The sequence below is a fragment of the Hippopotamus amphibius genome, chromosome 3 (assembly GCF_030028045.1).
Source record: "Hippopotamus amphibius kiboko isolate mHipAmp2 chromosome 3, mHipAmp2.hap2, whole genome shotgun sequence".
In the NCBI taxonomy this organism is placed as follows: Eukaryota; Metazoa; Chordata; class Mammalia; order Artiodactyla; family Hippopotamidae; genus Hippopotamus; species Hippopotamus amphibius.
In genome coordinates, this window is record NC_080188.1 from 25755172 (window position 1) to 25778071 (window position 22900).

The following is a 22900-nucleotide window of genomic DNA, read 5'->3' on the forward strand; positions in this document are numbered from 1 at the left end:
TGAAGTAATTTTTATCCATTGTGAAACAGTACTTTTCTATGGGATATTTATATCATATTTAAGCAAGTCAAATGCTTCCAGAATTGAATCTTTAGTTTTTAGAAATTAAGTAAACCTCTCATTCATTATACTGAAATATTCATTTAATAGTTCAACTAAAATAATGCCTGTCTTGATCATCTATCCAGTAATGCCACATACTTAGAAATTTTAGTCTTTGTGTTTATTTGGTTTATATTTAATAGCTCAGGTTAATGATCTGCAAGGGGCCTTTGGAAAACATTTGATGTAGTCTAGTTTTATGAGTACGTACCATCTTTCAGTGCCTAAATTCTCTCCATTTTAGCTACAAATAACTCTATTTCCCAATTTATTTTTTCTTTTATTGTACCTTATTTGTGTAAGCATTTTATTTTCTTTTGCTTTTTACAGATTTCTGTGGTGACTAATTCAGAAAATATTTGCCCTATTTCTTGTGTATAAAAAAGTAGTTTCACTGATTATTTAAAAATCATAATATAGGCATCATTCGGATATAAATGAATAGTTGCATAAAAATGATAATAGTAATGAATTCATGGAGAAAATGTACTTTGAAATTAAAGTAAGTCTCTCCAAAACAGAGTCACAGACGTAGAAAACAAACTTATGGTTACCAACGGGGAAGGGGTGGGGGAGGGATAAATTAGGACTAGGGGATTAACATATACACACTACTATGTATAAAATAGATAAACAGATTTACTGTATAGAACAGGGAATGATACTTAATATCTTGTAATAACCTATAATAATTTTAAAAAAGGGTGTGTATATATATACACACACATATATATGATCGAATCATTTTGCTGTACACCTGAAACTAAGACAATATAGTAAATCAACTATACTTCAATTAAAAATAAATTTTTAAAAAGGTACAAAAAAATAAGTCTCTTCGGAGCAAATTGAAGTTGGCTAGGTCAGTGGTTTTCAAAGTCTGGTCCTGAGACCAGAAGCATCAATATCACTCCCATTTATTAGAACTGCAGACTCACAGGCCCCACTGAGTACTGAGTGAATCAAATTGGGGTGCAAGTGTGTGTGTAGCGGGTGGAATCTGCATTTTTACAAGCTCCCAGGTGATTGTGAGCCTGTGGCAGGACATAAGCTTAGGCTTAAGATCCACAGTGAGCTGGCCATATTCACTGGGTTTGGCAGGCAAGTGCCTGGTCTATTTTCTTTCTTTTTTTCCCTTCTGTCTTTATTCTTTTGTTATTTTATTTACGTTTTTAATTGAAATACAGTTGATTTACAATATTATGTTAGTTTCAGATATACAACAGTGATTCAATATTTTTATAGATTATACTCCATTTACAGTTGTTACTGTATTGGCTATACAATATATCCTTGTAGCCTGTTTACTTTATACATAGTAATTTGTGCCTCTTAATCCCCTGACTCTATCTTGCCCCTTTCCCTTCCCTGTCCCCACTGGTAGCCACTTATTTGTTCTCTATATCTGTGAGTCTATTTCTGTTTTGTTATATTCATTTTTTATTTTTTGGTTTCCACATGTAAGTGATAACATACAGGATTTGTCTTCCTCTGCCTGACCTAATAGCATAATACCCTGTAGGTCCATCCATGTTGTTGCAAATGACAGAATTTCATTATTTTTCATGGCTGAGTAATATTCCAGTGTCAGTGTGTGTGTGCGTGTGTGTGTGTGTGTGTGTTTTATGTGTATACCACATCTTTATCAGTTCATCCGTTGATGGACACTTAGGTTGCTTCCATATTTTGGCTGTTGTAAATAATGCTGCTGTGAACCTTGGGGTGCATGTATCTTTCTGAATTAGTGGTTTTGTTTCCTTCAGGTGTATGCCCAGGAGTGGAATTGCTGGATCATATGGTAATTTTTTGAGGAACCTCCATACTGTTTTCCATAGTGTCTACATGAATTTACATTCCCACCAACAGTGTACTAGGGTCCCCTTTTCTCCACACCCTCACCAGTATTTATTTGTAGAGTTTTTGGTGACAGCCATTCTGACAGGTGTGAGGTGATACCTTATCCTGATTTTAATTTGCATTTCTCTGATTAGTGATGTTGAGTATCTTTTCACATGCCTGTTAGCCATCTTGTCTTTCTTGGGAAAATGTCTATTGAAGTCTGCTGCCTTTTTTTTGATAGGGTTGGCTTTTTTTTAAATATTAAGCTGTATGAGCTGTTTATATATTTTATATATTGGCCCTTATTGGTGATATCACTTGTAAATATTCTCTCCCATTCAGTGTTGTCTTCTCATTTTGTTGCTGGTTTCCTTTGCTGTGTAAAAACTTTTAAGTTTAATTAGGTCACATTTGTTTATTTTATTATTATTTTAATTATTTATTTATTTATTTTTGGCTGCATTTAGTCTTCGTTGCTGCATGTGGGGGCTACTCCTTGCTGCGGTATGTGAGCCTCTCACTGTGGCAGCCTCTCCCATTACGGAGCACAGGCCCCAGGCATATGGGCCTCAGCGGTTGTGGCACTCGGGCTCAGTAGTTGTGGCTTGCAGGCTCCAGAGCTCAGGCTCAGCAGCTATGGTGCACAGGCCCAGCTGCTCCGCAGCATGTGGGATCCTCTCAAACCAGGGCTCGAACCCATGTCCTTGCATTGTCAGGTGGATTCCCAACCACTGAGCCACCAGGGAAGTCCCTAGGTCCCATTTGTTTATTTTTGCTTTTGTTTCCTTTGCCTTAGGAGGCAGATCCAAATAAATATTGCTACAATTTATGTCAAAGAGTGTTCTGTCTATGTTTTCTTCTAGGAGTTTTATTGTTTCTGGTCTTACATTTAGGTCTTTAATCCATTTTGCGTTTGTTTTTTGTACGGTGTGAGAAAATGTTCTAATTTCATACCTTTATATGTAGCTGTCCAGTTATCCCTGCACCACTTATTGAAGAGACTGTCTTTTCTACATTGTATATTCTTGCCTACTTTGTCACAGATTAATTGACCATATGTGTGTGGGGTTATTTCTGGGCTCTCTATTCTGTTCCATTGATCTATGTGTCTGTTTTTGTTCCACTCTCATACTGTTTCGATTGCTGCAGTTTTGTAGTATGGTCTGAAGTCAAGGAGGATGATGCCTCCAGCTTTGTTCTTTTTTCTCAAGATTGCTTTGGCTGGTCTACTTTAAAAGGCCTCTAGGAAAGATAATTCTTTGACTTTTCTATATACCATTTCAAATAACTCTGTGATACCAATGAACTGACTTAAAAAACCATTAACTTAAGACACAAAACTTACAAAACATCAGAAAATCTACAAACAGTAAATGCTGGAGAGAGTGTGGAGAAAAGGGAACCCTGTTGCACTGTTCGTGGGAATGTAAATTGATACAGCCACTATGGAGAAAGTATGGAGGTTCCTTAAAAAACTAAAAATAGAACTACCATATGACCTAGCAATCCCACTACTTGGCATATGCCCAGAGAAAACCATAATTCAAAAAGACGCATCCACCCCAATGTTCATTGCAGCACTATTTACAACAGTGATGTCATGGAAGCAACCTAAGTGTCCATCGACAAACGAATGGATAAAGAAGATGTGGTACATATATACAATGGAGTATTATTCAGCCATAATAAGGAACGAAATTGGCTTATTTGTAGAGACATGGATGGACCTAGAGACTGTCATACAGAGTGAAGTAAGTCAGAAAGAGAAAAACAAATATTGTATATTAACACATATATGCGAAATCTAGAAAAATGGTACAGATCAGCTGGTTTGCAAGGCAAAAATACAGACACAGATGTAGAAAACAAACATGAACACCAAGTGGGGAAAACAGGGTGGTGGGGGGGGGTTGGGTTGGGATGAACTGGGAGATTGGGTTTGCCATATATACATTAATATGTATAAAATAGACGAATAATAAGAAAAAAATCAAATTGTATACTTTAAATATATGCATTTTTTTGCATGTCAATTATATCTCAATAAAATTCTTTTTTTTATTTATTATTTTTCTTTGAGGTACACCAAGTTCAATCATCTGTATTTATACACATATTCCCATATTCCCTCCCTCCGTCGACTCCCCCCCACCCTCCCCGTCCCGGTCCTCTAAGGCATCATCCATCCTCAAGTTGAACTCCCTTTGTTATACAGCAAATTCCCACTGGCTATCTATTTTACAGTTGGTAGTATATATATGTCTATGCTACTCTTTCACTTCGTCTCAGCTTCCCCTTCACCCCCCGCCCCACCAAACCTCGAGTTCTCCAGTCCATTCTCTGCATCTGCGTCCTTGTTCTTGTCTTGTCAGAGTTCATCAGTACCATTTTTAGATTCCGTGTATATGAGTTAGCATACAATATTTGTCTTTCTCTTTCTGACTTACTTCACTCCGTATGACAGACTCTAGGTGTATCCACCTCATTACATATAGCTCCATCTCATGCCTTTTTATAGCTGAGTAATATACCATTGTATATATATGCCACATCTTCTTTATCCATTTATCTGTTGATGGGCATTTAGGTTGCTTCCATGTCCTGGCTATTGTAAATAGTACTGCAATGAACATTATGGTACATGTTTCTTTTCAGATTATGGTTTTCTTTGGGTATATGCCCAGGAGTGGGATTACTGGATCATATGGTAGTTCTATTTGTAGTTTTTTAAGGAACCGCCAAATGGTTTTCCATAGTGGCTGTACCAACTTACAGTCCCACCAACAGTGCAGGAGAGATCCCTTTTCTCCACACCCTCTCCAACATTTGTTGTTTCCAGCTTTTGTGATGATGGCCATTCTGATGGGTGTGAGGTGATACCTCATTGTGGCTTTGACTTGCATTTCTCTGATGATTAGTGATGTTGAGCATCTTTTCATGTGTTTGTTGGCCATCTGTATGTCTTCTTTGGAGAAATGTCTATTTAGGTCTTCCGCCCTAAAATTCTTTTTAAAAGGAAAAACAATACTCAGCCTTCAAAAAAAAAACTTATGAAACAGTCTAAAAAGACAGTGTTTGGTATCAGTACTTAAAGATTTGTGTTGGCTGGTTTTATGTTATTATTTACTTCCTGGCAACAAATTCCCTTGCAAGACATAATTAAAATGAACATTTCGTAAGTGTTTCATAACGGAGAAAAGGGGAGTGTTTTTTCCCATTGTTTGATCTTAGGTACGTTTTTGGAGGATGATTAAAAGAAGCGGATATGAATCCTTATGACTCTCAGTAGAGAGTTTGTGCGTAGGAAATCAAGTTTTCCCTGAGTGTCTTTGTAGAGGTGGGGAATGATATTGATTTCTACTGTGAGCATTAAAGTTATCAATTAATTCTATAAGTTGATTGAAGTTAGAGTCCCAGCATAAAATTGTTTCCATAGTGCATCTGTATACAACGTAGGCTATATTCTTTTAACACACTTTGGATTTAGTCAGATTCTCTCATTTATTGCTGGAAATGTTGTTTGTCAGCTTTCTTTATCCTGCCAGGCCCTTGTGGTGTTGAACACGGTCACTTCAGAATATTGTTAGATCGGTCATGTTATGAAGATATTAGGAATCAACAGAAAGAATCTTGAAATAGGTTCTTAAGTAGGATTTAAAGCCCTCTGATCTACAACTATTGTTTTTCCCCCACTGACTTTAATTTCTAAAATAGAGCAATGGAGGTGATATTTGAAAAGCATAACAGACTTATTTTTGAGATTTTGAGATTACTTTGATATCTAGAAACATATATCCTCTACGTAAGTATGTAATATACTATAACAATTTTCTGAACTTTCTTCTGCAGAATATCATTTACATTCTATTTCAAACCTAAATTTCATTAAGAAGAAAGTCTCTTAAAACCATCTGCCCATTTAAGTAAGCTCTCTCTTAAAACTTAACCAGCCATATCTATGAGATATTTTTAGCAATTGTCTTTTGTGCAAAAGAGACCTGAATGCTTTAGTTGGCTTTGCAACATTTTTAATTACATTCAAAACTTCTTTGCAAGGACACATGTATATTGCCTTTATGATGAAGTTTATATATTCAAGTATGGTTTTCTTGTTTTCTCTGGTATAATATGGAGAATTGTTAGTAATACATACACATGCTGCTTGTGGACTTGGATGTGAATATTCTTTTTCAGTGTTGAGGCAGCATGCTTATTTTACATTTCTTAAGGCTGTTCTTAAAACAAAACAGAAGCTTAAAGTTGCATAGGTTTTGTATGATTAGAGTTTTGGAATAGTTTTTGATTGAAATAAAGGTCTGTCTTCTAATTATGAAGTAAATATGTATGTTCATGGAAAGAAGGGACAGTTACAAATGATACTTTAAAATCATCTACTTACATACTGCCTCAAAATAACCAGTGTGAAGGTTTTCAAAAATATTTCATCCCACATTTACATATATAAATAATTATATATATGTATACATATATGTGTATATTCTTTTTGAGATCATATCTATATACAGGTCTAAATCATGATTTAAGATCTTATAGGGAATTCCCCAGCAGTCCAGTGGTTTTGACTCTGCACTCTCACTGCCAGGGGCCCAGGTTCCATCCCTGGTCGGGGAATTGGGATCCTGCAAGCTACGCAGCACAGTCAAAAAATAAATAGCTAACCTTGTAAACTTTAAGTGTCTTCTTGCTCATAAAATGTATTTAAACATCATTTTAATAGCTGTAGTATATTACCATTTAGATATACCACGATTTAACAATTTACCTTTATCTGGACATTTGGGTTAGTGTGCTTTCCAGTGCTGAGTTGATCATCTTTCTACTCAGGGCCAAAGAGAATGAACATTTTTAAGACATATTACATTTTGGCTCCAGAAAATTAAAAGCAGATTAGACTCCCCCAGCACTATGTGAAAACTTGCCTCATTAAGTACCATGAATAAAGAAACTCCTTGCTACATTCAAGGAAAAAATACTACTGCTTCAACTGCTTTTCTCAGATTGGTTACTAGCAAAGTTGAAAAACTATTTTTTTCTATTTATTTGCAGTTTGTCAGCTTCTGTGTGCTTGTTCATACTCTTTTCTCAAGTATGTTCTTGTAAATATTTAAACCCACAAATGAATAATTTCTAGTAGTGCTTTTATAAAGTATCACTATAAAAAGTAGGCCATTGTGAGTGATTACTGGACTCCTTAGGATGAAACTGAAACAATAGGGCAGCTCCTATAAATTAGCTGTGAAAATTTTCAAATAGATACAAATCTGGATGAATCTTGGTTCTTTTAAGGTCTAAGGATACTATAATATAAAATTTTAGCAGGCATAAGATCTTGTATTCAAATTGATTTAACTAATTTATGACACATTCATAAATAATGACAATTTAAAGATTAATAAAAGCCTACTATATATGTATGTGAGTAATAAAATGGTAGTGGATGGAAGAGCTGGATTATTTTATATGAGCTGCCACTGACTTGATGTGTAATATTGGGCAAGTCAGCATCCTGAATCTCAGTTTTCTCGTTTATAAAGTATTTAGTTGGATACTTAAGAATATTTCCCAGCTTTAAAATTCTGAATGTCCTATTTAAGTTGCTAAGCCTTATCATCTTTAAAATACTTTTCCTACCTGGCAGAGATGTTGGCATCACGTGATTATTAAGGGCACTCATAATAGTAAGAATAGCTGCCATTGATTGGTCTATTATGTGTCATATACCTTTCATATATTAACTTCTTACAACAAACCTAAAGAGGTTTTATTTTCCTGATGCGGAAACTGAGGGTTATACAAAGTCTCACTGGGGCCAAATGGTTAGAGTCAGGATTTGAATTCATGACTGACCGAAAATCTCCTCTTTCTACTCTGCTAGTTACCTCTCCCTTGAACCAATGTGGTGGCTTGCTGTAGACCAGCATTTTCAGCAGTGGCATTGTTGGCATTTGGGGCCAGGTTATCATTTGCTGTGGGGGGCTGTCCTGTGTGTTATAACAGCATCCATGGCATCTGTCCAATTAGCACTCAGGCCCTCAGTTGTGACAACCAAGAATGTGTCTAGGTAGTACCAAATGTTCCTGAATGGGGAGAGGAATTGCACCCGGTCAAGGATCACTGATTTAATACAACTTAAGTCATCAATAGTCTGAGGACAAATATAATTGTTATCTCTGTTAAAGGTCGGTGGCTTTGGGTCATCTTGGATTTTGAAGATCAGGATGGAATTGACCAAGTAGAATCCCAGCAAAGAATCCCACTCCATCATTCAATAATACTTTTTTGCACACTTTTTTGATTCCTTGACCTTTATGCTCTTGAGATTTTTCTTATTTGAAGAGATACATTATATACCACCATGAACCTGACTGGACATTGGTTAATTTATTTAAAAATATTCATTGACTACTTGCCATGTGCTGGGCATTGTCCAGTTACTAGTTAAAGCAGTGAACCAGATGGTCTTTTTTTTTGGTGGGGTGGGGGGTGGATTGCGTTGGATCCTTGTTGCTGCGAGGGCTTTCCCTAGTTGTGGTGAGTAGGGGCTACTCTTCGTTGTGGTCTGCGGGTTTCTCAGTAGTTGCAGCGCGTGGGCTCAGTAGTTGTGGAATGTGGGCTTAGTAGTTGTGGCTCGCAGGCTCTAGAGCATAGGCTCTGTAGTTGTGGCGCACGGGCTTAGGTGCTCCATGGCATGTGGGATCTTCCTGGACCAGGGCTCGAACCTGTGTCCTCTGCATTGGCAGGTGGATTCTTAACCACTGCACCACTAGGGAAGTCCCAGAACCAGATGGCCTTATAGAGCAGATATGAAGCAAATAATTATAGCTTATTCCCCTTTCTTTCAAATAATTTTTAAAACATATCTTTAGAATTACAATAGTGTGTTTATCATGTTTTACACACACACACACACAAATACACACATAGCTTATCTCATAGAGCTAAATGTTGTCCTGTTTCATATGAGTGAGCAAAGATAGCACACTAGGAAATTTGTGTTCTTCTGCCAGTTTAAAAAGATACTTTGGCTCTAGTTTTCAAAGTGGGCACTTATCGGGTCTAACTCTATTTCAGAACTTACTTGTCTATTGGTTAGTGTTTTAAGTCTCTTAGTGTTTGCTGCTCTGAAACCTGGCCATAAACATGTCAAAGTTTGTCTCGCGGGGATTCATCTCTGAAGTATTTCGGGTAATGAGAGAATCTCATGAACTTCATGCCTGATCCCTCTCCTTGGCCTGTGTGCTCTTTGAGGACAAGAATCACAGAGTTTACACGGAACTTTTCATTGTTTTGTTTGCAGTACCTGGAACAGTACTTGGCTGACACATGGTAGCTTTTCAGTACCTCTTTATTAAACAAATATAAGGAAAGAGATCTCTGAACAGTGAGAATAGGTTTCACCAAATAGGTCTTCTAAATTTCTGTATTCTGCTCCCTGAGGACCATTGAGATTGTTAATTCAATTTATTTGTTTGTTCTAAGGTAGTTGGAAGTAAGTTCAGTCTTAATAAAGGCAGATATTTGGGCAGCCAAGGGAGATAAAAACCTATGAAATCAGATGTGAGCATTCAAAACAAGGATGAACTGCTGGATGAAAACCTGTGGATATGCCTCTGAAGACCCTGAGGACATCGCTATACAGAGCACTTTGCAATTGGTGCTTTGAGCATTGGGGCTGAATTCTGAGATGAAAATTTATTTATTTATTTATTTACTTATTTTTGGCTGTGTTGGGTCTTCATTGCTGCACACGGCGGGCTTTCTCTAGTTGTTGTGAACGGGGCAGGGGAGGAGTTGCTACTCTTCATTGTGGTGCATGGGTTTCTCATTGTGATGGCTTCTCATTGCAGAGCATGGGCTCTAGGCATGAGGGCTTCAGTAGTTGTGGTGCATGGGCTTAGTAGTTGTGGCGTGCAGGCTCAGTAGTTGTGGCACACGGGCTTAGTTGCTCTGTGGCATGTGGGATCTTCCCAGCCCAGGGATCAAACCCATGCCCCCTGCATTGGTAGACGGATTCTAATCCACTACACCACCAGGGAAGCCTGAAAATTTATTTAAGATGCTGTATAAAATGTAGGAAAATTGAGAACACGTTTATAATGATTTCTATCATGATGAAATTGTTTTGATACTTGAGATAAACCTTAAACCTTCTGAAAAAATAGGTTGCTCAGAAGAACTTCCTTCCTAAGAGTTTTAGAATAATGAAATTCAAATACCTCATAGATTCTGCTTGTTTTATTTCCTTTTTCATGTCTTTTGTTGCAGAGTCTTGTTAGCTGACATTTTAGGGTTACCTGCTGTAGATCTTCATATAAACTAAGTATAACAATTTTAGCATGTGTAATAAAAGCTGTAATATCATGAAATAGCTAAGATATCACGAGATAACAGCTTTTATCACTTCTAGAGTTGTTACGTGTAAGATTGTTAAAGGTATTCTGGTCATTACTGCATATGAGAGGTATTATTTTATTCATTCACGCATATGTCCATTTCACAAATATGTATTGGAAGTCTGCTCTGTGTCTGATACCATTCTAAGCCTGGGTTACATCAGTGGACAAAGGAAATAGAAATTTCTACTCAGAGGGGGTAGACAACAAGAGCTAAAATACAAAAATAGTTATAGATTGTTAGAAAGTGACTTAAAATTCTATGAAAAATAAGAAAGGGAAGGAGAATAGGGATTGCTGAGACGAGGCTGTGTTGGGGATGGAATAAAGGAGGGGAGGAGGAATTGGTTGGAGAGGACATTGGGAGGCAGGTATAATAACACTGGTGGCTGTTATTATAATTAACATAGGAGCCTTTAGAGAGTTTTAAATTGGGGGGAAAGTTTTTAATTGTCAGGTTTGAAATGCAGTGTTAACAGGACAGGTAGTAGTGCTGGACTAGGCTGATAGTGGTGGAGGTGGTGCCAAGTGATGAGAATCCAGATATATTTTAATGGTAGAGCCAAAAGAATTTGCTGACTGACTGCATGTGGTTGTGAGGAACAGGACCCAGGATGGCCCAAAAGCCTTTGGGCTGAGGATCTAGAAGGATGGAGCTGTGACAACTGACAGGGCTAACCTGTGGTGGAAGCAGGTTTTGAGGGGGAGTATCGGGGGCTCCGTTTTGCACATGTTAGCATTTGGAGATGAACCCGAATGAAGAAGAGCTGCCTAGTTGGCTGTCAAAAGTACATATCTGGAATTTTAGGGAAGAGGTCTGTGCTGGAGGGTGGTTATGTGGGGGGAATCTGTAGAAATTCTCTTCTGGTGGCTTTAGTTTTCTCAGTAAACTGGTCATCAGCAGGAAGACCATTGAGAGGGAGCTATGGAAAATTAGAGGAGTGAGGAGAAAGTCTAACACAGTTGTCTATGAAAGTGGGAAAGTGAAGAGACTAGAAATGTGGTATGATTGCAGTCGGCATGTCTGGCCAACTCGTGATTCATGGTCAAGAATTTAAAGTGACACTAAGTATGCTGGAAACGTCTCTGTCACCATAGCTTTGCACATGTTCTTCCTTATTTCCAGTTCCTTGGCATTTTTCTGAGAATGTTGCTGCCATTATGAGGGCAAAACATGACAACAACAACCAAAAGTGACACTAATCAGGGACCTTGTGTATTCCTCTCAACGATTTTCAACTTACAGGTATTGGAATAGAGTATGTAGAGATTTAGATCTGATTTGAATATAACTAGGGTAAGGGTTTTGCCAAGAAAGAAGTGAAAGAGGAGCTAAGAGGTTGAGAGAACATACAAGGAAGTGATAGCAGGGTTTACAAAATTCAGATTGTGTAAGCGAGGAAGTGCAGCCACGCAAGAATAAAAGGCAATGAGAAGAGGGTTGGGGGCTCATTTGCTTACAGGTCCCTGTGGGGTCAGAGAATTTTGAAGTCAGGTTAAAAAAGAATCATTTATTTTAAATAAATGTTATTTTCTGTAGTAAATCATATTTCAAGTATGTGGAAGAGCTTTCTATTGAATATATCTAATGAATTTTTTAAACTTAAGCACAAATATTTGAGTTCATTTGAAAAACTAAAGTTAACAAAGTATGCCTTTAGTGTTTTTTTCTTCTAAATGACTTAAGTTCTTTTTTCCTTATGCTAATCCTGTTCTTTCTCCCAACCCTGACGTTCTTTGGTAGGTTACCAGGTGCTCTATGCCTCCTGCCAACCTATTGCTCAAGTGTTTCTGCCCTGTATCAGAGCCTTCTAATAACTGCAAAGGCTCTCACTGCATCCGAGACGTTTGGATTAGACTTGGATAGCCACTTATCAAGCTGTGTCACTTGGGTGAGTTTCTCACTCTGGGCCTCAGTTTCCTCATATTTAAGTGGGGATAATAACGTAGTTTTTCATAAGAATTAAAATTAGCGTATATTTATCCCTGTCACAGAATTTGGCATGTCTTTATACATGCTAGACGTTATGATCTTAGGTTTATTGAATCCATAAAATTTTATTAGAGTTTAATAACAGAATCTCAAAAACATGCTCTATTGTCATTTCCATAACATATTATTTTAGGAGCATCTGGGATTACCAATGTCAAAACATAGTATTAATGATTACTGTCATTAACATTTCAATATGTTTTGTTTTTTTCAGCTTTAAGAATAGACTAAGAGTGGGAACTCACTATGAGTATGGGTGAGATTGTTTTTTAGTTCCCAATAACAGAGGCACACGCATATAATTGCAACATTTTCCCTGTCTTTTTGCTAGCTTAATTCAATTTTGAGCCAAAGCATTAATGAAAGGTAATTCGTTTAGATGTGTGGTCCCTTCAAGAAAGCTGAGGTATATTGGAGAAGAGAGGCAATAAATCTTTCAGGGTTCAGTTGGGAGGGTGTGTGTGTGTGTGTAGGCTTTATTCTCACAGTAGAGAATTGAAGACACTTTATATTTAATATAAGTTTGGGAACGCTAAGAATGGGCAACTCTTCCCAGAATAAAACAATGCATCTCTATACCCCAGTTATATTTTATACCTCTGCCTTCTTTCAAAATAAACATGTCGTATTTGAAAATTTTGACTCTTCATCAGCAATGATATAAGCCTGCCACTCTTTGCTGTAGAGGGTTCCTTGCCTCAGTCTGAGTTCGACTTGCCTCATTCTGCTTCTCTGATGTAGAACAGTATCTTTCATTTCTGTCTCCCCACGATCAACCTTAGTGTGATTTTTCAGGTCATAGCTGTTGAACGAATTGGGACTGAGTGAGCTTGGTTTAAGCATTCTTTTCTAAAAAGGGCCATGCACTTGGGTAGAGTTGACTTTTTCCCATTTAGCATCCTAAAAATGACAAAACTTTCACAAAGATTTCTTAGTGGTCAAAGTGAAAGATACTATGACTAAGTTTCTTGTATACCAATATAGCATTTCCATTCATGGAAATAATCATCACTTATCAAAAGTAATTAGTTCAGTGTTTTTGGTGATATATTACCCTTGCCTGGCCTTTTGTTTGTTTCTAAAATATAGACTATGTACTTCTACTGGAGAGTTAGTTCAAGAAGTTCAATTAATGGGAAATATTAAATAGCATGCAGAACTCCAAGGTGACTTTATATGGCAAATCTTATTCCTCCCACCTAATGAATAATCTGGAGGATTATATAACTTTATTATTCAAGAGCCACACTTTCTCCACTAAATAAATTGATCCTTGTCATCATCAAAGCCTACATTAGATACGTTTACAACAGTTCATATTTACCTTCTTTTCCAAAGATTATGTGGGGTGAAGAAAAACTCTTTCTCCTTTTGTAGATATCAAGACAGTCATTACTAAGGGAGCCCAACATGTCACCCCAACACCTGATGCAACAGAGAAACCAGCAAAGACATCAAATGATCTTGCTGCCATCGTTATTATCCGGCGGATAAGGAATCGGTCTCCTTGACGTAATAAGCCTCTTATAGAGAGAGTTGGACAAGTCAGAGATGACCCAGATTGGAACCAGCCCGAGTTTTATCAGGGCTCATGGTGAGGGTTACCTGTCACAGTGCTTCAGGAAGGGTTACTTGTGACATACAGGTCAAGGATAACTCTCATATCTTGAGTCTGCTGCAAAACAGTTCCTGTCTTATTCTCAGAAACCCATAGCTATAAAATTTCTCTGTATTTTTTATTGACCCTGATAGGTAACTTCTCTTTCTCCCAAGGTTTGGAGCATATAAGAACTTTGATATTGTGTTAGTGTTTTCTCATCTTGGTTGAGAAGAAGGTAATCTGCCAAGGCCAGGACCCACTGTTCTCCCTTGCAGAGCTTTTGGAAATGTTGGTTGAAACAGATTGTAACATTATTAAATCTGCAGAATCATTCCTGAAGGCCTTGTCACCAACCTCTGGGGATTTTTTGTGTAAACTAGGCCTTCACTATTTTACTTAATTCTAGCCTCAGATGAGAGGGCCTGCTTGTATCAGCTGTCAAGTCATTGGTACACAGCCTTCGTCTACACTCTGAAAGGAGATGAGCTTCCCCAAACCAGGAGTGATATCTAATAAACTGGTCACTCTTAATTTCAACTCTACATTTTGAAATCAGGTTATTTTACATAAAGTGGTGGTTCTCAAAGTGGGTCCCAGGACCAGCACACCAGTACTACCTGGAAACTTGTTAAACATGTAGGTTCTTGAGCCCCTCCCTAGACCTGCTGAATCAGAGACACAGGGGTGTGGCTCAGGACATTCTGATGCATGCCGGAGTTTGATAGCCACAAACAGGGCATCTTGAAATGATTAAGCCCAAGAATGTTTTTCTTTTTAAGACAGGTGAGATCATGTATATATTTCAAGTTGTTTGTTGGCTAGTGATGACTTCAGAAATTTTAAAACACTAACTGGGCCCAAGAGAATTCATTATCCTGTATTTACCTTTGGTAATCTGCCCTGCTGCAAGCTTCATTAAGCATTCATTAAAGGAAACAAGGTTTTTGAGAACTGTCTGCTTTCAAGTATGTTTGTGTACAAGAAGGAACATAGTATGATATGCTATTTTAGGTACACTCTTATTGAATGACTTGTTTTTAATATCATCTAGAAAAAAATAGACCCTAGTTAGAAATAATTTAGCTTAAAATGATTTTATTTCATTATTTTTAATTTTATATATAAATAGCATTGTATAGTTGGAAAGGCATACCTTTGGGGTCAAAAATTGCGTGCCATGAGTTCTAAAACCTTTCTTGACCTTTTGTTTCTTCCTCTGAAAAATGGAAATGAAACTCCACACCAAGTTGTGAAATTTAAATGACATGATCATAAGCAGTAATAATCATTATAGAAGTTAGTATTTATTCTCTAAGCAATTCTTGGTTTATATTTAGTTTTGAACTTAATTGATTTTATGCTTAAAATCGACAGCTTGTAGATTTCGGAACTTCTGTTTCTTTTCAACTTCTCTTTTTTCCACTTCTCTGAGTGAAAGGAATATTGGATTATGTAGCATCACGCAGACCTAATGCTAAGGGCAGCATTAGACTGTTTCATAGCTATTAATTACAACTTCTTCCTTCAAACACTTTAAACAAATTATAAATCAGTTTTTTAAAAATTATTTTACTTATTGGCTATGTTGGGTCTTCTTTGCTGAGCATGGGCTTTCTCAGTTGCAGTGAGCGGGGGGCTACTCTTCGTTGTGGTGCATGGGCTTCTCAGTGTGGTGGCTTCTCTTATTATGGAGCACTGGCTCTAGGCACACGGGCTTCAGTAGTTGTGGCACACAGGCTCAGTAGTTGTGTCTTGAAGATTCTAGAGTGCAGTTATGGTGCATGGGCATAGTTGCTCCATGGCATGTGGGATCTTCCCAGACCAGGGCTTGAACCCATGTCTCCTGCATTGGCAGGCTAATTCTTAACTACTGTGCCACCAGGGAAGTCCCAATACATTTTCAATGTAGCAAAGAAAAGAAAGAAAATTTAACAATATCTTTCTATTCCCTTTGTATTCCCTCCTTGAGATAACCAATATTTACAGCCTTGTGTGAATTATTCTGTACTTGTATTCGTGTCCTTGCAAATGTATATAAACATACACACATCCAGGGAGTTTGTGTAATCAAGTGAAGTAAGCCAAGGCCAGGCCAATTGTTGATTAAACGATGCAGTAAGAAATAGAACCTAGACCTATGAATCTGTGGTGCAAGAAGACAGTCCTTGGTTGCTAATCAGTAGACCCTTCTGTGATAATGTTACCCTCTTACAGCCTAAAAATTTGAAAAAGCAGTGGACTTGTGTTCCAGGATCTTGTGACCTGGTGGGCTCCTCATTTCCCACAGCTGACAAAACTACTAAATAGTCATAGCTTCACGAGGAACTAGGCAGGTGATAGGAGCTACACTGACTCATGTATATCCTAGATCTTTGCAAATCCTGTTTACTGATTAGGTAGTAAACTAAAGTGAAACAAACTGTGTCCAAGTTCTCCTCACCAGTCTTTGAACCCAGGTCGGTCATTTTGGTCTGTTCCTCATTCGTTTTTACAAATTTTGGGTTATTACATTTCTCTGTCATTTTCTTTTTTACTTTAATACATAATAGTCATCAGTCCAGGTCAATGGATAGAGAAATGTTATTTTTAATATATGCAAAATATCCCAGAATGTGGATATGTTAAGATTTAGTCAGTTGTTCTCCAGTTGAGTTTCATATTTCCAGGTTATTGTTAGTGCCAGAAAAACCCAAACTACAATATACATTCTTGTACATATAGGTAAGACCTAGAGTTGAAATTCCAGTTTTGCCATATATTACCTTCCTATTTATACAAGGATCTACTTTTGGACCCTCTGCATTAATTTTCTGTAAGTAATTATAAATTTAGTGGCTTAAAACAACTCCAGCTTAGTGTATAATTAGTATATAATTCTGTAGGACAGAAGTACAGGTACAGTGAGATTAGGTTTTCTGCTCAGGTTCTCAGAGGCTGAGATTAAGATGTTCTCCAGGCTGAGTGCTCCTGTGAAAACTCTGGGGAAGAATCCACTTCCAACTTAATTCAGGTTGCGGGCAGAATTCGGTTCCTTGTGGTTGTAGGACCTAGGTCTCTGTTTCCTTGCTGGCGGTCAGTTTAGGATGCTGTCAACTCCTCCAAACCGTCAGTAGCCATTCTTTTTTTTTTTTTTTTTTAGAACTTTTATTGAGATATAATTGACATACAAAAAACTGCATGTATTTAAAGTGTGCAATTTGATATTTTTTTCTCATTAGTAATGTATACATGGCAATCCCAATCTCCCAATTCATCCAACCCCCACCCCTGCTTTTGCCACTTGGTGTCCATATGTTTATTCTCTACATCTGTGTCTCTTTTTCCAGCAGCCGTTCTTTTGAGTTGTATTTCATCTGCTAAATTTTATCAAGTTTTTCCAACAATATTCATAAGTGAAATTGGTTTAAAATTTTCTGTGGCAATTATAAAGAAGTTTATAGTTACATATTTTTAGTACAGATATTTATATGATGGTGATAAATGATTATTATAATAAAAATTTTTTTTCTACCATTTAGTTACCTTGATATGAAATGGTATTGAGAGTTGGGTGTATGTTGCATTTAGTTTGTGTTAATCTCATATCCAATCCCTCTCTCCTAGTGTTAACATGTATTAAGAATCTTTGTCTTTAGGATTTGTGGTCATATTAATTAACTTTTAAATTCCAGATAAAATGCTAATGTCACTTAAAGCAAGGTGTCCAGAGTCAGGTGGCTTTGGACACCACATTTCTGTGTAATATTAGGCTTCAAGTAGCCATGCTGAGCCCAGGAACATGCAGTCCTTTCATATATGAGGGTGAGTCAAAAATTATCCACACTCCAGTTATATTAAAACTTCTGTTGGCTGCACTGTCTTATCAGCGCTTTCTGCTCAAGGCAACTGTCTCCCCAATCACTGCTGTGCAGGTGTGAACATGTTACATCAGTTCATTTGTAACTGCGGTGCAAGCAAAAATGGATGCCCCACTTGTGATTTGCATGAAAGAAGAGCAGCATGCAGTGATTTGTTTTTTGTGATCTGAGGGTGTACCTGGTGCTGTTATTTATTGCAGACCTTGCAGTATGAAGAAAGTGTTTTGTTGCAAAGTGTGTATGAATGGGTGGAGATGTTTATTGAAGAGCTGCAGCCTCAACTTTGGATTAAACCCAGTGGACTGCTATCCAAGGGTGTGGTGATCTTGCACGACAGTGCACATCTGAACACTTCTGCCCACACTGTCGACCCTCTGCAAAAACTTTGTTTTGAGGTGTTAAAGCATCCTCCCTATGGTCCTGATCTTGCTTCATAGGACTTTCACCTGTTTGGTCCTCTTGAAAGCAGTCCTGGGAGGGCAAAGATTCACTTCTGATGAAGAAGTGAAGACAGCGGTGCATTCGTGGCTTGCAGCTCAGCCTAAAACATTTTTAAATGAGGGAATACAAAAGCTTGTTGACGGATGGACAAAGAGTATTGAAAAGCAAGGAGATTATGTCAAAAAATGATGTATTTGTCTTTTCTAAAAGTTAATTAAAATAAGTTCTATAGCCAGAGTGCAGATAATTTTTGAGTCACCCTCATAGTTAATCTTTAATGGTATTTTCCATCATTAACCAGCAGCAAATTTGTTGTAATCCAGATTTTCACACAGTAGTAGTTTGCTCTTAAACTGAAAAATGAAGTTAGGGGCCGTCATAGCTGGAAATGCAACTGTTGGGAGCTTCGGAGGCTGCAGAGCTGGAGGCAGAGGCAGCTGGGGAGGTCAGAGCAGCGTGACCAGCCCGCAGGCGCTCATCTCTTCCTCTCCCTTGCCGCCTCCGGTCTCGAAAGTAACTTATTTACTATAAAGAAAGGAGAAAAAAAGTGGCCGTCCGTCCCTCATGCTCTCTCTCCCTCCCAGCCCTCTGACCTGTGAGGGAGCCCCAGTTGCCCTGGGCCGCCCCCGCCCGCCCCGCTATGCATCCCTTCTATACCCGGGCCGCCGCCGTGATAGGCGACATTGCTGCCTCTGTGCCCTTCCTCTCCAAGTTCCTCCGCACCAAGGGGCTCACGAGCGAGCGACAGCTGCAGACCTTAAGCCAGAGCCTGCAGGAGCTCCTGGCAGAACACTGTAAACAGCATGGGTTCCCGGAAGAGCCCTGCAAAGGATCGGGTTACCATTGTATTCACATCAACCATAAAATGGACCCTCTGATTGGACAGGCAGCACAAAGGATTGGACCGAGCAGTCAGGAGCTGTTCAGGCTTCTCCCAAGTAAACTCACCTTCTGGGTCGACCCCTTCGAAGTGTCGGACAGAGTTGGAGAGGATGGCTGCATCTGTGTGCTGTAGGAAGCCTCACCAGCAGGAGGTAGCACCCAAAACAGCACCAGCGTGCAACTGGTAGACAGCAGAATCAGCTGTAAGGAGCAACTTCTCTTGGGCAGAACAAGCCCTTCTGGAAACGACAATATGTTGACTGTATCAGGTTAAGATATAGTCTGTGGATGGATCATCTTATAATGGATGGATAAATTTGATTTTTGCTTTGGGTGGGCTCCTTTTGGGGATGGATTATGGAATTTCAACCATGTCACAAGCTGTGAAGATATGGCACAAGGTAGAACGGTACAAAAATTTTTTTTAAGTGACAGTGCCATAGTTTGGACAGTACCTTTCAATGACTTAATAGCCTGTGAGCCCGAATAAAATAATCACCGTATTTGCTAGGGAATGAAGTCCTAGGGTGGTTTCAGTTACCTAAATTTTTACATCAATCCCTTTAACACAGATCTGTGTTTCAAAGAGCCTTTCTCTGCAGTAGAATTTGCAGAGTTGAGAGATTATTTCTCTGTTCAGCTAGTTGGTTGCCTGGCAGACTCTCCAGTTCAATGAAGAGCAACATTGCTAAAGCTGCGTGGGACCAGGTGGTTGAGTGTGAGTTACATACGCTTTAAGAAATTAAACATAGATGAGTAACTGGGTAGGGTCGTTACTATCAATGCTATGCATACCAATGCTCAGTGAACACTTCTGAATAAATACTGTAGTTGAGAGAACATTTCCCAGATTATCACCACAGTTGTTAATCTTTACCTAGCACTTACTGTGGTTCACACGCTGCTCTAAGGGCTTTATGTATATTAACTCACTTAATCCTCACAACAACCCTTTGATCAAGGTTACGTGGCAAGAGGAGGTGCCAGGAATAGATGTCGGTGTCTGGCTCCTGAGTCTGTGCTCTTAATCACTATTATACGCTTATTGGTCTTATAAATCTGGTAGGAAAGAATGATTTCCTGGAAAAGTCTTTCAGGCCTGCAGAAGTAGGTTCCTTCTATAAATAAAGGTAGGATAATGCAACCACAAGCTGGAAGTGTCTGCATCTGTTGCCTCAAACTTTCACCTTTTCCTTTTGCGGCAGGAAAGCCAGGCAGAGCCGTTGAAAGAGGAAATGGGGTGTTTTTGTTTCCATTTCCCATACTATTACTTTTCTATAAAATTCAATGACTGATGGTCATTTGTTGATCACCCTCACTTTGGCCAAGCATTAGACTCTGTGGAGTCTGGAAAGGACTTAGCTGCATTCCCTGACTGAAGAATGAAGCCGCTCGCAGCGCACTGAAGCAAGTGCAGTGACTGAGCGGTGCTCAGGACTGTTATGGGAGCAGAGAAGGGAATGCCCTACTGTATCTCCTGTGTGGGTCCTTCCCCATCTCCCCCACCCTAAGGTAAAGCTAAAAGAGTCTACAAAGTGAAGAGAGGCTAGTGTGGTGAGTGGGTATATGACCGATAAGCCCACCAGAAAGAGAGGGCAGCATTTGCACAAGTGCAGGGTACAGGTTATACTTGGCAACCTCCTTGATAAGTCACCTGGGTACTTATTAAATTCCACATTCGTGGGCCCCATTCTATAGCCTCTGAATCAGAATCTCCAGGGGAAGGGCCTGGGGGACTATGATTAACAGGGCTCTCAGGACTTCGTCAGGGGAGCTTGGAAAACGCCGCGCAAGTGGAACATGGTCTGTTCACAAACATAGAATGAATTTTAGAGCGAAGGGTTGAGGATGAGATCAGGGGTATGAAAGTCATCTTATGACTTGCCTGTCTTTTGTGATTGTTTGGATTTCTGTTTGTATCCTACTGAATGCGGCTTACTTCTCAAGTATCGACAGATACATAGAACCGAGCATTTACTTAGACTTGGACAACTTTAATTTGCAAGCAATATGTTGAAAGTTTGGAGTTCAGCCCAATTTACAGGGTTTCCAACCTTGGCTTATTTATGCTGAGAAACAGCCAAGGAGGGGAGTGGGGAGAAGAATGAATGTTGTTATACAGTGTGCCCCATGACTCTTAAGTGTCTCATTATATTCATTAGTAAGCTGAGGCTAAGAGGTTAATTACATAAGCCACATAGCTATTCAGTGATGCAACTGATATTCAAACCTGGGTCTGTAGAGCAGGAGGAATTTGATTTGTCAGAAAGTGGTGATCAGAGTGTTCATTCTCTCAATTAAAATAGGTGAACCAGAAAATGTAGGGTTTGGGTCAGGGTCTGTGCTGGAAAAACTTAGACATTTGTTAGCATGTGAAAATAATGTACCCAATATTCTGTATTTTTTTTTAATGGGCTGAAGGGCCATATGAGGATGTTGGAATTTATTTTCTGTATTTTTTTGAGAAGCTAATTGTCAGTATTTTATGTAAATTTGTCTCCATTTTAAAATGTTGGTCCTATATTCAAAAAATGTAAAACAATGTTTGCCAATACCATGATACAAAATACATCATTGGGTAGAATTTTGCTCAAGGGCTACTGGTATCTGACTTGTAGATTAAATAATCTCTGAAGTCTAAGCTTTAAAATGTCATGATTCTTGCTGATTCTTGGTGAGGTATGATTTACTGTGATTTGCTTTCCTTTCATATCTTAAAGATTTTTTTCTGAATATTTATGTGAAATGTTAATAACAGAGCCTTCTCTAAGTATCAGTATACCTGTAACTTTGCTGGGGTAGATGGGAAAGATGAAAAGGCTACTTCTGCCTTCTTGCTACTGGGAAGAGTGTTGCCCTCCCCTGAGCCTTCTAGTGCCACTGCTGGTTGTCAGTGCCTTTCTGTCATCAGAGGAGCTAAAAGTGGATCTGTCCACTTCCATGTATGCTTTCAACCCATGGGGAGCCACATGCAATCAGTGTCTTTCCAAAGTGTGTAGAGCAGCATATTAGTGGACCTTGAAACCAATTCATGCAGCTTGACCAGTATTAAAATGAGAGACTGAGAGAGAGAAAGAGAATAGAGTAGAATAGAAGATGCATGTATGGCAAGTAGGAAGGGCAAGAATTATTTTGTAGGATTTCTGTTATGCTGCATGTGTGTGTGTGTGTCTCTGTTCCAGGTTGCATCATAGAATGTATTTCTCACCGGCCTGGCAGTTAACCCGTTTTGAAAGCACTGAGTTAGAGTGACTAAGTAGATGCTTAGTCATTCCTCCTTGATCTAAGAGGGCATAATTCTAGCTGGAAATTTGAAAGGATTTTTACCATATGTTAATTACTTCAATGCCTGGTCTTTTTTGTTCAATCCCTTGAAAACACTAACAGCTTCTCTATCTTAAGTAGATTAGTCCTTTGATCCAGTAATTACTTTTCAGGCAAGAGTGGTAGTGCTGAAGGGAGGGAGGCCCTTCAAGGCCCATCCTTACAAGACGATAAGCCACGTGGCCTTGGAGAGTAGGACAGAGAGGCCATGGCTGAGAGGATGCTGAGGAGGGCAGTGAGCCAGCCCCAATGTATCTTTACTGAAATTCCTTGAGAATAAAAAGGGGGAGGGGAGGGCAATATGTGAGTGAAGAGAACACCTAATGCACGTTTAAGCGCACTGAAACGTCACAGAGGAAGGTGTACCTAGGGATACTTTGGCAATGAAGTGTTTTCCATTTGTAGAATTGACTCTTCGGAACTAAGTGAATGGGGAGAGGTGAAGTTC

The 22900-nt window shown here is 38.7% G+C and overlaps 1 protein-coding gene and 1 pseudogene across 3 annotated transcripts in view; both read left to right on the forward strand.

Annotated features, from left to right (window-relative positions):
• ATP10D (ATPase phospholipid transporting 10D (putative)) overlaps positions 1-22900 on the forward strand; it is a 109766-nt gene that overhangs the window by 11264 nt on the left and 75602 nt on the right. The window lies entirely within an intron of this gene.
• LOC130848034 (protein BTG1-like) lies at positions 18887-19518 on the forward strand (annotated as a pseudogene).